Source organism: Carlito syrichta, unplaced genomic scaffold (assembly GCF_000164805.1).
Source record: "Carlito syrichta isolate Samal-C Ts95f unplaced genomic scaffold, Tarsius_syrichta-2.0.1 Scaffold304509, whole genome shotgun sequence".
Lineage (NCBI taxonomy): Eukaryota > Metazoa > Chordata > Mammalia > Primates > Tarsiidae > Carlito > Carlito syrichta.
This window is the reverse complement of record NW_007248605.1, coordinates 34,601-50,155: the sequence shown is the minus strand read 5'-3', so window position 1 is coordinate 50,155 and position 15,555 is coordinate 34,601. Positions and strand designations below refer to the sequence as shown.

Genomic DNA, 15,555 nt, shown 5'->3' with positions numbered 1-15,555 from the left:
TATGCAGCAGAGGGCTGAGAATCTAGCCTGACTAGTTTAGCAACAGAGAGAAAAGTTGCAGTAACAAGATCCTGTGACAGGGTGGAGCTTCTCCCTCTCACTGAGTAGAGAGTTCTCAGACAAATGAGAAAAGACAGAAGAACAAGCAACTTTCAGAATTTTAAAGAGATAGCACATAAAAAAACAGCTGCCAGAGCACAAACAATGGAAATCTCCCAGAACAACCTACCCCGGTTGACAGCCACAGAAATCAGAGAAATGGATGGTACAAATCAACAGGAACCAAGAGAAACATGAAGTGTAACTCAAAGAAATTGTACAGGAAGTAAAAATAGAGTTGGCCATCTTCAAAAGAGGCTACTCTGAAATTATGGAAATAAAGAGCTCCATCCTCAAAATCAATAACAAAGTAACAAGTACTGGAAACAGGCTTATTCAAGGGGAGGATAGAATCTCAGACCTTGAAGAGCAAAATATGAAATTAACATAGTCCATTAAAAACATAGGGGAAAAAAACTCAAAAAGAAGGAACAAAACCTCTGAGAGCTGTGTGATTGGATCAGAAAACCAAACCTATGCCTGTTTGGTAGCCCTGGGGCAGAAAGAGAAAATGAAAACACAATGGAACAAATATTCCATGAGGTCATTAAAGAGAACTTCCCCCATCTTACTAGGGAGATGACCACCCAAGTGCAAGAGATTCAGAGAACCCTTGCAAAATATTACATGAGAAGACCATTACCAAGACTTTATAGTAATTCACCTCCAAAAAGTAAGCAAAAAGAAAAAAATCCTAAAGGTAGAAAGAGAGAAAGGCCAGACTACCTACCAAGGAAAAACTATCAGAATTGCCCCAGACTTATCTGCAGAAATACTACAAACCAGAAGGGATAGGGGTCCAATTTTTAATGTTCTTAAAGATAAGTAATTCCAACCAATAATTTCCTACTCAGCCAACCTAAGCTTCATTGATGATGGAGAATTAAAATTTTCCCAGACATTCAATCCCTTAGAGAATATACCACCTCCAGACTACTCCTTCAGGAGACACTGAAGAAAGTATTGAGCACAGAAAAAAAGAGGACGGCCATGCATACCACAAAAGTACAGGCAAACACAGAGCACACAGAGCACCCATAAAAATGAAAATACACAAATATATACATGCAAAAGTTAAAAGGAAACAAAGCAACCCCATAGGAGCCCTGTTACAGGGATAAACTCTCACATATCAATAATCAACTTGAATGTGAATGAACTAAACGTGCCACTGAAGAGGCACAGAGTGGCAAACTGGATTAAAAAAACATGATCCAACAATCTGCTGCCTCCAAGAAACTCATCTCACTGCAAAAGACACACACAGAATCAAGGTTGGAGGCTGGAAAGCAATCTTACAGGCAGATGGAAAACAGAAGAAAGCAGGTGTAGATATTCTAATATTTGACAAAGCAGTCTTCAAGCCATCAAAAATTAAAAAGTACATGGAAGAACACTACATAGTGATAAAAAGTTCAATACACCAGCAAGAAATATTCATCCCAAACATAACTGCACCCCACACAGGAGCACCAGGTTTTATATGGTAATTACTAAGCAACCTAAAGAGGACTTTGACTCTCACACAATTAAAGTAGGAGACCTAAATACACCACTAGCAGCTTCAGATAGATTATTGAGGCAAAAACCAACAAGGAGATCTGAAACCTCAACTCAATGCTCGATCAAATGGACTTAATAGACATCTACAGAACACTTCACCCAACAAATACAGAGTATAATTTCTACTTATCAGCACATGAAACATACTCCAAGATTGGGTGCATTCTTGGGCATAAGTTGAGAATGAGAAAATTTCAAAAGATGGAAATAATACTATGCATCTTCTCAGATCACAGTGGAATAAAAATACATATCACCACTAATAAGATCCCTCCAAAGCACACAAAAAGACAGACTCTAAACATGATTTTAAACGACTTCTGGGTCAACACAGAAAACAAGACAGAAATAAAGATTCCTGGAAACAAACAAACAAAAAAACCCCACATCTTATTAGAATTTCTGGGATGCCATGAAAACAGTGTTAAGAGGAAAATTCATAACACTGCATGCACAAACCAGGAAAACAGAAAGATCACAAGTATTCAGCCTAAGGTCACACCTAAAGAACCTGGAAAGTCAAAATCATCTAAATCCTAATCTCAGCAAAAGTATCCAGATTACCAAGATAAAATCAGACAAAAATATCACAAAAGGAATCAACAAGACCTAAAGCTGTTTGTTTGGAAAGATAAATAAGATTGATGGTTTCCTGGCCGGATTGACTAAGACTAAAGAGAGAGACAGAGAGAGAGAATGTCCAGATAAACACAACCAGAAACACAAAAGGCAATGTCACAACTGACCCTGAAGAAATTACAAAGATTATCAGAGATTACTATAAAGATCTGTATGCAAATAAACTAGAAAATCTAAAGGAAATGGAGCACTATCTGACATTTCACAACCTCCCAAGTTTGAAAAAAGAAGAAACTGGAACTCTAAAGAGACTAATAACAATCCAGGAAATCAACTCAGTCATAAGAAATCTACTTACCAAAAAAAGCCCCAGACCAGATAGCTTCCCAACTGAATTCTACTAAACATACAAGGAAGAGTTGATACCAATCTTACTGAAAGTATTCCAGGCAATTGAGAAAGATAGAATGCTCCCCAACTCATTTTATGAAGCCAACATCATACTGATACCCAAACCTAGCAAAGACTCAAGAAGGAAAGAGAATCACAGGCCAATCTCCTTGATGAACATAGTTGCAAAAATTATAAACAAAATACTAGCAAATCAGAGCCAACAACACATCTTGAGGACCACCCACCATGACCAAGTGGGTTTCATTTCTGGGATGCTAGCCTAGTTCAACATTCACAAGACTGTAAACATAATTCAGCACACCAACAGATGTAAAATCAAGAACCACATGATTATATCATTAGGCCCAGAAAAATCATTAGACAAAATTCAGCATCCCTTCTTGATAAAAACCTTTGAGTACCTAGGCACAGAAAGAACATTCCTCAAAACAGTAAAAACCATCTCCAATAAATTCACAGCCAACATTTTGCTCAATGTACAGACATTGGATGCATTACCCCTGAGAACAGGAACTAGACAAGGCAGCCCACTCTTATCCCTCCTATTCAACATAGTATTGGAAGTCCTAGTCAGAGCAAGAGAAGGAAATCAGGGATATCCAAACAGGAAAAGAGGAAGTCAAGCTATCCCACTTTGCAGACAATATGATTCTGTATCTTGAAAACCCTAGGGAGTCTGTCAAAAGCCACCTCACACTGTTAATCAAGTTCAATAAAGTCTCAGGGTACAAAATATAGTTGCATTTCTACACACCAGCAACAAGCAGACAGAGTGCCAAATAAAATGCACAATCCCATTCACAATACACACACACACACACACACACACACACACACACACACACACACACACAAGAAATACCGTGGCATCCGCTTAACCAGAGATTTTTATAACGAGAACTATAAAACTCTGCTCAAAGAAATCAAGAATGACACAAACAAATGGAAAAACATTCCATACTTATAAACTGGAAGAATCAATATTGCCAAGATGTCCATCCTATCCAAGGCAATCTACAGATTCAGTGCAATACCCATCAAACTACCAGCATTGTTTTTCTCAGACCTGGAAATGACAATACAGAATTTTGTAAGGAAACAAAAAAGAGCACCAATAGCCAAAACAATCCTCAGTAAAAGGAACAAAGCAGGAGGTATCACACTTCCAGACTTTGAACTTTACTACAAGGCTACAGTAACCAAAACAGCCTGGTACTGGTACAAGAATAGGCACATAGACCAATAGAACAGGACAGAGATTCTGGAAGCAAAAAACTTGATCTCTTCACCAATGCATCTTCAACAAAGTCACCAATAACAACCAGTGGGGCAAGGAGACTGTATTTGGCAAATTGTATTGGGAAAACTGGCTGACTACATGCAGAAGAATAAAACTGGACCCCTACCTAACACCATTTAAAAAAATCAACTCTAAGTGAATAACAAACCTAAATATGAAACCTCAAACTGTAAGAATCCTAGAAGAAAAGAGGAAACACTCTTATGCACATCAGAGTAGGCAACCAATTCTTGATCAATCCCCAAGAATGAATGCCATAAAAGCTAACAGACAAGTGGAAACTCATCAAACTGAAAAGATTTTGCACAGTAAAAGAAACTATCAAGCAAGTGAGGAGACAACAGGAAAAAATATTTGCTAATTATGTATTTGACAAAGGCCTAACTTCCAGGATTCACAGGTAACTCAAGTGAGCTGAAAGTAAAAAAACAAACAACCCTACTAAAAAATGGGCAAAGGATATGAAATAGACACTTTTCAAAAGAAGATATATAAGCAGCCAATAGATACATGAAAATAATGTTTAGCCTCATTAATCATCAGATAAGTTCAAAAAAAAACTATAGTGAGATACCACCCAACTCCAGCAAGGATGGTCATCACTAATAAATAAAAAGACAAGCCGGGCTCGGTGGCTTAGCCTGTAATCCCACGCCTTTGGGAAGCTGAGGTGAGTGAATTGCCTGAGCCCGCGGGTTCGAGACCCGCCTGGGCAACTTGGCGAGACCTCATCTCGACAATAAGTGAAAAATTAGCTGGGCGTGGTAGCACACGCCTGTAGTTCCAGCTACTTGGAAGGTTGAGGTGGAAGGATCACCAGAGCCCAGCAGGTCGAGGCTGCGGTGGCCGGGAGCAGCCACTGCACTCCAGTCTGGGCAACAGAGTGCGATTCCAAATAAAAATAATAATAATAAAAAATAAATAAATAAATAAAAAGACAACAGATGCTGATGTGGGTGTGGAGAAAAGGGAATGCTTCTACAATGTTGGTGGGAGTTCAAGCTAGTTCAACCTCTATGGAAAACAGTGTGGCAATTCCTAAAAGAACTAAAAATTTACATCCCATATGATCCAGCAATCCCTCACCTGGAAATATACCAGGAGGAACATAAATTGTTATACAAAAAAGATACCTGCACATGCATGTTTATTGCTGTACTATTCACAATAGCAAAAACATGAAACTAACACTACTGCCCATCACAAGTGGACTGAATAAAGAAAATGTGGTACATATACATAATGGAGTATTACCCAGTCATAAAAAAGAACAAAATCATGGACTTTGCAGCAAATTGGATGGAGTTGGAGACCATCATACTCAGTGATCTAGCACAGAAACAAACAACTGAATACTGCATGTTCTCATGCTTAAGTGGGACCTGAATTTTAATTACATTAACATAAGGGAGGGATTGGCAGTTGCTGGGCACTGCTAGGGGAGGAGGAGCACATAACAACACAAAAGGTACTTGGTCCTAAACCAGAGGAAGTGAGGACCAGTTGGAGGCCTACTTGTGTAGCTAATCTTGACTTGTATCCCATATCTCTATAATAAAAAAAGAATACACGTACAAATATAATATAATTGTGATTGTAGTATGATCACCAAGATGAAGTGTGGAGTTTTATTGTAAAAAATATCTTAGAAGCAGCATAGTAAGTGGTTGCATTATGAGGCCGCTAAAAATGATGCCATGCCTGGTTAGATGTGACTTACAGATTCATGGTGGCAGAAGTGAAGAGTGAGATCTCAGCTTCTCAGAAAAACTGGCTTTCCTTCAAAGATATGGTAACTTGACTCATGATCATTCTTTTAAGTAATCTTTATCGCTAGCCAGCTCAGTTAAAATAACTAGTGGGAAAGTATTAATGAACAAATGAAAACACAAAAAACATTAAGTATCCAACCATTAAGCAAATATGTAATTGTGCCTCAAGATGAATTTCCAGTGTGAAAGTATCATAAAGGACTCAAAGAAGTATGCATCAAGACCGACCTGATAGTATGGCTGCATAAGAAGACTTTGGATACATTATTTCATGAAATGTAAAAATGGTGAATAAGCAATACTCCTCAATGTTACATAATATGTGAATGAGTACATAATCTGTAATACATATTTTGCATAAAACATATTGTAACTAAAGTTATAAATTTAATATTCAAAGTATTTATTTATCTATTTAATTAAGACTGACCTACAAATGTTTACAAGGACCTTTTTCATTATAAAATTGGACAGTGGTCATCGCATATTCAGAGTCATCTTATATTTGATCATATGCATTATTTATGGGCACCCCTCCCCCATGTGGGCTTTAGATCTTGGCCCTCCTCTCCTTTTGTGTCCTAGGTTTTAGCTGCAGCATGCCATGTGCCTGCTTATAACCCCTTGTTCCTCTGGCCAAGAAGAAAAATATGGTTATCTATATCAGACTGAAATGCACATAATGTTTATTTATTTGTGAGTTTTAAGGCTTTTGACTCATTAGGAAATGGCCTAGTTTTCATGCATCAGAGTCTTATTTCAATTTTCTTAAAAGAACATGGGGCCTTCCTATACACACATGATATTAAACAAAAATTAAAGCAGAGTAGTGGCCTTGACAGAGACAGACAGAAGTTTGAATCTTCTCTGGTTAAGGCTGACTGTGAATTTTAAAAAAATGATGAGATATTTTGCCAACTCATTGATTAAAACGGCATAAAAGGTATTTATCTTTGTAAAATCCTGTCCTAGCAAAGGTTAAAGTACTATCAATAGCAATTAGTAAACTCTTTAAACTTCCAACTCAATATAACCAACAACCACATATCATGAAACTTATTGGAAAACATGGCCTCTCCTGAGGGTTGGATTCACCGTGCTGATATAAATTACTAATTCTAGAAGAATTCCATACTGCACACAAAATCAATTTCAAAAATATGCATTTGACAGTCTATTTGAAAGTCTGTTAACATTTTCAAGTGGAAAAATTATCCTACATTTTAACTCTATTAGTTCTTCAAAAGAATTTTTTAAAAAACGATCTTTTCTATAAACATACTTTTCTTTGGTTTTTTTAGAACTGTTACATTAGACACAGCCCATAGGAAGGAGATAAGAAAAAGGTATACGTGAATCCCACTTCTTACAAAGTGACATTTGGTACTGAAAGCTGTTGTTTTAGAAACAATTAGGCCAATTAAGCCTGACAGCATGATTTCAGGAGGAAGGCTGTGCAAGCTTTCATCCACAATGAAAATTTGCACTGAAACAAGGAAGAGCTAATACATGCAAAGAGATACAATTCTGGTGTGCTATTTGTAACTAGCACTCTTACCCTTGGAAGGGATACAGTGGAGTAATAATGATAATAATGATGATTTTGGACTTCTGCTTAGTCCTTTTCAAAAGGAGGAAGGCACATGAACAAGCAGGTTCTAACATCTATTAATGAAGAGATTTGGTAAATGGACAAAGTCTGTGACAGACGCATGGAAGGAGGAGGAGGCCAGCCAACTTTTTGTTGTAAGTTACTCCTCCAAAGGAAGATCTTCCTCCCATAAAGTACACAACTCTGAATAGAACAGAGCTTAAGGCAAAATAGGTAATGCGATTTTGGATTTTATTTTGAAATTAATCAAATGTGGTTGATTATATAAAGGCCAAATTAAGAGTAATTGTGAATTAAGTTCATTTCTTGCCTGAGTCAGACAAAACAGATAATGCAGAAAAAACTCCACATAATATTACAGTGAAGATATACCAACATGGTGATTAACAAGTATTTGATTTAATTTGGAAAAACAATATTGGGTTAAAACTAAAAGAGGATAGATTTTTAAAAAATCAAAGTTAGAATTAGAAATATACTTGCTTTAAAAATTCAATAAACTCACCATTGGTCCTTTTTTTTTTTTTTTAGCACTACCATTTGTTTCTAAGTCTATATAAGAAAAGACAGACAATATGCCTGAATTCTTTGTTTCTTTTCATTATTCTGTTTTTTCTAGTGCTTAACAAGTCACTCCATTCAACACCTTGTCTCAATCAATCAATCAATCATGCTGACTGGGCCCCACCTCAAATCTTAGACCCATCTCTGCATTTTCAAAAACCTCCCTCTTCTATATCCAGGTGTTTCTGTATCCATAAGGCTTGAAAATTACTTCTCTCAAGGTTAGTGCTGGGATGCCTTATGCTGCAAATCATTAACATTCCTAATGTCTGTTACTCACGTGTAAACCTTAAGAACAAAATCCTTCTCTTCCTTTAATTCTGTGAGTGACTGTAGGACATCCAAGATGCTTAGGACTGCACAGCCATATGGTCGCCTGTAGTGCAGGTGAGCAGGGCCCTTCTTTGAGTCATTCAGGAGCATCCGGCCTTGGACATAGCAGAAAACACCAGTCAGACTGAGAACTCCAAGTTTCTCTTCAGCTTTACCTGATTGCCATCCAAGGATGCCAGAGCTACAGGCACCTAAAAGACTCTCTAATATGGAAGACTACAGGGATCAAGAGGGTCATCCAAGGATATTTATGTGGAAGAACACCAAACAGGCCCCTGGTCAAAGGCTTACACCACATTCAATCATCCTTATCTACCTCTGAACCAACACCAACAGCCCATTTATTAGGCACATCAGAATAAAAGAGTGAATTCATGAATTTCTTAGAAAAAATAATATACTAATAGATTAAAACTTGTCAGGCATATTAAGGATATAACATTTAGTATTTTGGCTGCCAGGTATAAACAAACTATATATGTATACAGATAAGAACACTGTGTTCTTCTTTTAACTAAATTCTGCTGTTCAAGGTGCTCCTGAGCCACTGTGGGAGTGACAGCAGTCTTAGGAAGTGGATGGGTGTTTACTTTTCCTGCTTACCAAAGCAGTGCCTACAGTAACAAGAGACCTGCAAATACTGGAACCTAAACAAATGTTTTATTAAGTACAGCAAAATAGCTGTTTTGTTGGCAAGGGATTAAAACATACTCTCTCACAAAAAATGTACATGACATACCAGAATTCAAACCTATGAAAGACTTAGTTAGCCATAGCCCCAAAAGTTATGTCAAAAATTTAAAATAAGTCTGGCAAAGCTACCATAGAACAGTAGCAAAAATTACTTTTATCATCTTAGGTGGGGTAGGAGTGAGATGCCATCCATCTTCTGAAGTGATGACAATAACTCTAATCTTGTGGAAAATAGTATTGATACACAATTTTGGACACAAGCCACAGCAAAAGGCATTCACTACCTGTAAAAGTTGGAACCCTGGAAACCCGCTATAAGATATCTGAGGGAGATGGTAGGTACAGAGGTAGGGCATTGTGATAGAAAGAATGTCAAAAAGCAGACCACTTGAAATTCAAAGTTTGGATCCAAAACAAATAGGGAGCAGAAAATTCCAAGTGACAAAAAACCAACAAAAGAATCCCACATCTATTTATATGTAACTGGTAACAAATCCAGTTATCACAGCAGCTGAGTTAAGGTATAGCTTCAATAAAAGTTGCACTCAAATTCTGAGACCTGAAATAACAGGTAAGATCTGGGGCCTGGGGTAAGAACAAGGCTCTTGCATACGAGATACTTATCCCAAGTTGGGTCAGTCTTAGTCATGTGAATGCGTAAGGCATACAGTACCTATTCGGATCACATGGGCAACTATATACAAATCTCTCTTCATATCTTTGCTGCTCAGATCCTATTAAAAGAGAAAAAATAAGTAAATTTAGACAAGGAATACACAGAAAATAATTAGAATTTCAGTTTGAAACTTTAGTAATTAGCTTTTAGTATTTGTTATAGATGGGGGAAGGGAGAATACAGCAGATTAATGTTTATAAGTTGCCTGTAATGGAAGTTCAATATTTTATATGCCTTTGGAAGTTTTCTTTATTGACAATATTCTTCCAGCTTGCATTTAAACCACCTAACAAATCAAATATTTACAAAAGTAGAGCTCTTCATAATATTGCCTTATCTTATGTTTATTCTAACATCATATAAATAAAAGGAATAAATGTTCAGTGCAGAAAAATATGGGAAAATGCCAAAAAGATCATTAATGACTAAAAGTTTATTATCTACTAATTTTACATTGATTTTTTTGTCCACAAATGATTACCACACACTAAGTGTATTCCTTTTAAAAGGGATTAATTTGGCCTTGGTGAAATACCAATAATTTGACCTCCATTTCTAAATTATAAAGCTGAAAATATCTTATTGGAAAAATGTAAGGGATTCCTCTAAGTAAACAGATCTGACTCAGTCTTAGAAACTTTCCAAACCAAAGAGTTGTGAAAATCATTCTTATATAGTAAGTATTTGTGTTTAGAACATATGTCGAAACAAAATGTTTGTTCATCAATATGCATTTATACTTTATTTAATGTATTATACCTGAAGTAGTAAAAATGTCTTTAATATATATTGTTTCAGATTTTTCACCAGGCCGTCAACTTGCTGTTCACTCCTAGCCATTACTGTGATTTAATGATAATGGATGGAGTAACTTTTTAATGGAATAGGTTTCCATGATTTCCCTCTTGCATCTAGGAAGGGTTCCCCTAGTTCCATTTCCTCCTTCTCCTCGTTCATCTTTTCATTGATCCCAGATGGCTTGTCTCTTCAATAAAGGAAAAGAGGTGTACTCAAGTGTCAGTCATAATTTGGAGTGACCTTTGAGATTCAGAGTCCTCATGTTTCTTAATTTTCATATCCAGTTGCAGAGTTAGCACTAGGGTGAGGCAAGCAAGGAACCTAAGGTGCAAAATTTAAGAGGCACTCACTCTCAGGGTCCCATGCTTTACTTGCCTTACCCTATTCCCAGCCCTGTATTGTTGAACAGTCCTCAACATATGAAAGAAAAGGAGACATTAAAAAGTAATGTGCAATGGCAAAACTAAAGCTTTTAGACTTAAATGGTTATACTAATTTTCCAAGTTCTTGAAAGAATAAAATATGCTTAAAATGAAACAGGTATAAAACAATTTAACATAAATTAGTATCTGGAAACACAAAGATATATTAATGAAAGTTGTCTTTGGATATTGAAAAAGGATATTTCAGGCTCCATTTTATTCATTTCTTTAATTAAAACAGAATTTAAAATAATACTCTGAAAATAGCACCACATTTTGACATTTACTAAGATGAGTACCAAATAAAACTGAAAAATAGGTTACCATTTTTATATACTTTCTGGGGTTGAAAGATGTCTATTACTGAAGGTCACAGAAATGTCTGACACATTTCAAAGTGAAATGGTTCCTTCTACACAGGATTATGCATATCCAAACTATTTAGGTTATATACATCCAAACTATCAAATAACTAGAATCATTATTGACTTCAATAAACCTAAATAATTCAAGCTGGTTACTAAAGATGACCAAACACTAATCAGATGGGTTGTACACAAGAACGTTGAACTTTTCCCTTGGCCCTGGCTGAGTCAATAAAAGAAAGGCCCCTAAGTATAATTTATGGTATTTTCCAAGTGGTTGAATAGGGGTTCTTTCTGACCATCTCATACATGGTACCTAGAACTCTCCATGGTATTTTAGTTCAATAAAAATGAAACTATAATAATTAATGCAAGACAATATTTCAAGTAAAACTATTATTTGTGAGTTCTACATATTTTCAATGTGAAAGTCATCTTATTACATGCAAGTGTATGGTCAAACATAGTTACCACAGGGTTTATTAAACACATATTCTTCAAGACTGAGCACCAAGAGTAGCTATCCATGTTAAATTACAAGATTTGTAAAAGCAAGATGAGAAGAGGGGCGATGCACCCACCATTTATCTAATGAGCAGGGTTTGAATCCTGACTGTATGGCAGGAATTAGATTTGCTTACCTGGCCAAACTCTGTAATAACTAGGAAGCCTCAACTACACAGTGGGTAGGAGAGAAAAATGAAGGCAGTAGTTCAGGACTCAGCATCTTAGACTTACTTACTGATGTTCCACGTGAAACATGGAAAAGTTAATTAACTTCCCTGTGCCTGAGTTATACTCTTTTTTCTATAGAGATAATAGAATTTGCAAATATAAAATAAAACCAATGTAGTCATACTTAAGTTGTAGAAAAGAAGGTATTGTTTTAATATGTAATGTTATTACAGTAATGATGAAGTTCAATTCTGAACTCTAAGAAATCATTATCTAAAGTCCTAAATTGGAATGTGGAAGAGTATAAATAAATGTATAAAATATAATGCCAACTAATGCAGTGATAACAGCACAAGTTCATTCTCTGAGTTGGTCACTTGAATAATAATAGCAAATATACATATTCATTTATTTATGTAATAAATCATTATTGAGATCTTAGTATTTGTCAAACACTGTGTATGAGGTACTGAATATCTAGTAATGAGTAAATACATAGACATACTCCCACACATTTGTATACAGAGCCATTGTTTATCATGAAAGTGAGCAAAATCCTCATTGTATTGGATAAAATTCTTTCTTTAGAGGAAGCCCTAAAATTTAACAAAGTCAGAAAAAAGAAAGCTTCAGAGAGAACAGGGTTGTGTAATAAATAATGTGCCTATAATGAGACTCTAAAGTCTACTTGATAAACTTGCAATTTGCTAAGTTTGTATGGTTCCCTTTACCCTGTTCTTTTTTTTTTTTAAGTTGGAGTCTCACTCTTGTAACCCAGGCTGGAATGCAGCGGCACATTTCCGACCACCCCAGCCATGACCTTCTAGGCTTAGGTGATCCTTCCACCTCAGCCTTCCAAGTAGCTGGAACTGCAGACACATGCCACCATGCCTGGCTAGTTTTTGTGATTTATTGTACAGACAAGGTCTCACCCAGTTGCCCAGGCTGGTCTAGAACCTCTGGGCTCAGGCAATCCTCTGTCCTCGGCCTCTCAAAGTGCTGGGATTACAGGCTGAGCCACTGCGCCTGGCCCCCTTTTCCCTATTCTAAGGTAAGCTATCAGGTCAGTAATAGTCATAGTTGTGACTGCATTTTCTTGCATTTATTCTGAGACTTTGTAGTACATATGCCAATCTGGAAAATGCCTTTAGCTCATAAGAGAAATTCAAGTCTTTAGATAATGAGAAAACAGGGTTCCCAAGTTATTATTTCATGTAGCTTAAAGTTAAACATAAAAATCCTAGCTGAGATAATCTTGTTCAGAAATCTTGTATGCTTTGTAAAAATTCCTCAAATAATGTTTGGGACCTCAGAAAACAAAACAAAACAAAACAGGGTTGTACTGTAAAGGGAATTATGGAAGTAGTATATTTAGCAGTCTTGTGCCTTCCCACTATGGCAGAACAAGAACATATCATGAGTGTTATGTGCATCTGTGAATATAAAGTTAGAGCTACAGCTTTGGCCTCTGGGTTCATATGGATAATTAAAATGCTAAGTGAAATTCTGATTTACTGTAATTACATTCAAATACCACCATAATTAAGTTTATTTTTCAAGAGACAAGGACTGTACGCATCATATTCAAGGATTCCAGGATATGCACATAACTCTGTTCCCACAAATCCAGACAACAAAGTATCAACAATTTCTCTTGCTGCTTTATCAGAAAGTATTAGAGAATCAGGATCTAGAAAAATCTCCTAAGGTTATTGAGACATACTAGACAGATGGGTCTCTTATCTCTTCCTGATTCTGTTTCAGAAAGGAGGTCCAACAAAACCATCTCAGGGTTCAGACATTCTTATTTCAGAAGCTCTCACCCAGTAGTCTAACATAAGTCCCATTAATAACAGTTTGGATTCTTTTCATTATTCTTTTCCAACTGAAGAGAAAGCATTGATCTTCCCTGTCTAAACTATCTAAATTCCTTTGCCATCTTCATGGGTCTGCTTTTCCTGCTCTTTCTGTATGCATTATCTCCTAAGCTTTGAATGCTAAGCACAAAGATGGATAAAACACTATTTTAGCTTAGTCAGATTTATAAATCTTTCTGTATATCTGGAGTATTTTCAATAAAAGCTATCCTTATGGAAGTGGTTTCTGATTCTGCATAACATTATTTTGTTACTGCAGAATCAGATGTTTTGAAAGATAAAGTTGTACTAAATGAACTAAAAAGTGAAATGAACAAATACAATTGTATTTTTCAGATAAAGTCACATATTAGATGTCTAGATAAATCTCATTTGCATCCAAGAGGCATGCTGTAAGCTTTAACATATCTGTCACCTGGCAATCACACACCATAAGCAAGTCAATGACATTGTGAGACTACCACACCTCTACCACAATAGGTTTTGATGAAACTCAGTATCACTGAAACAGATCAAATAATTCACATTAACCAAAACAGGTTTAAAATTGTGAGACAATCTTGTTTTTTTTTTTCAGCAAATAAGTTATTTCAAATAAATAAAGCTGGACTGTTTTTTAACTGGATAAAAACAAATTAGTAAATTAGAATCAACTTGAAGAATATACAAGTCAATGTGGTATTGTGAGGTTTACTACTTTCTAATGAGCAGATTATTAAGCCTGAGTTGATGGGTCCATGATTGTAGAGATCATGAACAATAGTATAATTACTCAGAAAAAAACTAAGGTACAGATCCCAGCAGGAAAAGATTCTCTATTTGGCATTTGGAAGAGGACTGTTTAGTTTGTCTTACTGTATATGAACTCACAAACAATCTGCAAAGCTATAAATTTGGAGGATGTCTTTAAAAGGAATTATACTTACACATGAGAGAAATTACCAGTGGCCTTGGGTAAGAATAGTAAGAAAGACTTTTGTCAAATTTTAGGTGTCTATTATATGAAATAGTGTATAAAATCTACATCAGTAAAAGGTCCCTAATTATATTTCTTTAATAAAAATTCAGTTAAAAACTGTAGCTAGTTTCAGTTTTCTGTAAATATTTCATTAAAACCTGATAGAAACATAAATCAAGTCCTGTTAGCCCCAGTTTATGTGGAAATTAGAATCAATGCTTGTTTCCAGGGTGACAATATCCACATAGCAGGCCCCAGGTTAGAATCAACAGCAAAGAAGGGAAAAAGAATTTGCACATACTGTAAAAAGGGCACACATTCGATCTATCTTCTCTGGGTTCCTTGGCCCACCATTCTTGTTCAGTCTCACCAGAAACCGCTCACTGAAATGTAGGAAAGAAAGAGATGGAGAAATGTGAGGAAGTGTATGCTCTTAAAAAAAATATAAAGGGCATATAATAGAGAAACTCTAAACACACTTACAGAATAGCTTGCAGTGACAAGCAAGGCCAAAAACACATATTTAGTGGCAGGACACACTGTTTTTCCTGCCAAGTAAAATGCAAACTGCCTAACAGGTGTTGGTGTTTACTTGCCAGTTTTGGCTATATGTGCCTTACTTATTTCTTTGAAGGTATGTTCTCCCTGAGTGCAGCAATAAGGACTGGACCTTTTATTTCTCCCAAATAACCCCAAAGCACCTGGTATGATGCTAAACCCATAACAAGCATATACATTCTTTGATGTGAGCATGCAAATCCTCATAAAAATGTTCATTATATAAGATTCAGAATAATCTACATTTCCCAATTTACATTTTCTACATAACTGGAGAATCATTTTGGGGCTTAAAAA

The 15,555-nt window shown here is 36.1% G+C and overlaps 1 long non-coding RNA gene across 1 annotated transcript; it reads right to left on the bottom strand.

Annotated features, from left to right (window-relative positions):
• Positions 1-8,196: 8,196 nt before the first annotated feature.
• Positions 8,197-15,084, bottom strand: LOC103262457. Its single transcript, XR_504430.1, has 3 exons — positions 15,002-15,084; positions 9,603-9,663; positions 8,197-8,331 (listed from the first exon to the last, which is right to left on the bottom strand). It is a non-coding gene; the product is annotated as an uncharacterized LOC103262457 (long non-coding RNA).
• Between the last annotated feature and the right edge of the window lie 471 nt (positions 15,085-15,555).